The 2585-nt window shown below is 39.2% G+C and overlaps 1 protein-coding gene across 1 annotated transcript in view; it reads left to right on the top strand.

The window, feature by feature from the left end:
* Positions 1 to 2071, top strand: part of LOC147470961 (uncharacterized) — an 8410-nt gene extending 6339 nt beyond the window's left edge. The window contains exon 6 of the mRNA XM_086541626.1: positions 1 to 2071. This exon is cut by the window's left edge and continues 1329 nt beyond it. The gene's annotated coding sequence lies outside the window, so the exon portion shown is untranslated.
* Positions 2072 to 2585: the final 514 nt, after the last annotated feature.

Raw genomic sequence — 2585 nt, 5'->3', positions numbered from 1 at the left:
ACAGCTTCTACAGAACCATACAGCCGCATTCTAGCACGTGTTCTGCGTGCTACGAAAATTGTGTTCTTCAACGTTTGGCGTGGCATGTCTGTGTCAGTTGCAACATGTTTGCCAACCGTTCCGAAGGTATAGCGTTTCAGACAAATAACATTGTTCAAACTATGAATTGATGATAGACACTACAGTTACAATAAGCAATAAAGAAATTATTTGTTGTGCCTTATCCTTGTTAAAGAATTGACAACCGTTTCCCTCAGACACACACACACACATATATATATATATATACATATATAGGTAGATAGATAGGTATATATACATATATATGAATGTATATGTATGTTTGTATATATGTAAACAGTATATATATACATATATCATATAGATGTTATGTATACATATATATGATTATGCTTTTCTGATATACATCCCTATTTACTGTCACCATTCATCGTTCGTGTTTGGCTTCGCACAAATGCTTGACGGTAGGTTAAGTAAGATTCCCACACTATAAACCAAGAGTGAACTGAATCAGTCGAAATTCACCATTTTGCTGGAAGTCCGTTATAATTTGCCAACAGCTAGTTTGCGATGGTTATAGTTAAGAATAAATCTTGAAATCTCCTGATCTATCGAATTTCCATATCACCATTTAACGAAGAAAATGATTGAGTTATACCTGAATCTTCTTATTATAGTGATAACAATGATAATAATAGACGAATAAACAATGTGGTTACAATCGTAACCACATTCAATTTTATTGGCCGGCTCAGTGGCTTTCATGGGCGCTAACCAATGGCCTCAGCAGACATAACACATTATTTGAGAAATTGATCACATAGAAGATACTGCAATGATATAATAAGTGCTACTACTGGCATCATGACAACATAGAAATGAGTTACTGCAGTAAACAGGTGGGCTATAAGCGGTGCCTCCAATAAACATATATATATCACGTACAAATGCACGACTGTAATAAGGACATTAGCTGTGAGTATAGCTATGTGTGAGGATGTCATTAAAGTGAGGATGTCATTAAAGCAAAGGTGTGACTGTTTAGGCGAAATGAGAGGATAGCAACAACACATGACGAGCTTGCGAGTTTGGAAACAACTCGAAAGAGCATAGGCAATAAGAACTTGCTACTTACTGAAAGAGTACATACAACTAAGAAGTTTACTAGAATGTGAGAGGACCAGAGACTTATCCTGATCACTGCCGTCATCCTTTACTGTCTGAATGTCTGAGATTGTCCCTCTGTCTGCTCTTGCTTATATGACCTATTTCAGTGGTGATATTGGCAACTTGGGTCACTTTCTCTGCCCCAGGGATTCCGATAAGAAACGCAGCTGCAGCAGGGTACCATTTACCAAAGCCTTGTCTTGAATTGTGTTAAGTGAAAGCGATTAATATCGTGGTAGTCATAGGAGATAACCAATGGTGGTACCTAGGTTATAATCTGCTATGAAATTAGAAAGTAAAGTGAAGGAATAACTAAAAATGGACTGAGAAGGAGAGGGAGATAAGGGATATAGCCAATGGTCAAACAATACAATATAGAGAGAAAGTGGAGAATGGAGATTCTCGAAAGAGAAGAAAGTTATAAGATAGACATATTTGTTTGTTTGATTGTTTGTGACATGTACCCCGAGGACTGACGACCAAGTCAATGTTAAAACATAAAGGGAGAAAATATTGAAAAGAAAGGGAACCTATCGTCAGATTTCATTCGGTATGTGAGTTAGATGAAGGGGGAGAATAAACAATATGTGCACTCACGGTTTGGTAACTCAGTCAAGAAACAAAACTAAAATGACGGAACCCAGTAGAATGATTTGAAAAACCTATCGAAACAAATTGAGGTATTCAGCTAACAATTATTGAAAATTAGTAGACCCAAGTATATGCTAATTGTTTCAAAGCTATTTTTGCTGTTGTTGTGCCTTAAATAATCAATAATTGAAAGAAAGGGGAATCATTGTTTTCTTTTCATAACTCACATACTCTAGAGAAAGCCCAGCAAAATTGATGTGCCTTTAATTAAAGACCAACAACCACACTACCATTGTTTATATCTCATGTCCTGATGCAGGAATGCCAAGAAAGAGGCAGGGTCATCGAGTCCTTGAGGGGAATCAGCAAAGAAATCCCCAGGGAGGGCGAGGTTGGTGCCGTATAACAACTAGGCAGCCGTACATTGCAGGTCTTTCATCAAGGTGGATCTGATGCCGAGAAGAACCAGGGTAGCTCATCCATCCAGTTGCTGGTTGGCGCTGATCGAAGAGCCGTCTTGAGTTACCGGTGAAAACGCTCGACCATACCATTAGCTGAAGGGTAGTACGCTGTGGTGTGTATTCGTTTGGAGCCAAGAGCATTCCACAGTGCAGATTCAAACTGCCGTTTCTGGTCTGTTGTGATGCTAGGATGACATAACGTGATACCCATCCTGCGACAAAAGCTCTGGCTACTGTGGCTGCTGTGATGTCAGGGATGGGGAAAGTTTCAGGCCAACGGGAGAATCTGTCAACTGCCGTGAGGATATGGGAACAATCATTGTACATAGGAAGAGGTCCTACCAG

This window comes from Penaeus japonicus, unplaced genomic scaffold (assembly GCF_977035675.1).
Source record: "Penaeus japonicus unplaced genomic scaffold, GWHDUDI00000001_assembly GWHDUDI00000011, whole genome shotgun sequence".
Lineage (NCBI taxonomy): Eukaryota > Metazoa > Arthropoda > Malacostraca > Decapoda > Penaeidae > Penaeus > Penaeus japonicus.
This window is presented reverse-complemented; position numbering and strand designations above follow the sequence as displayed.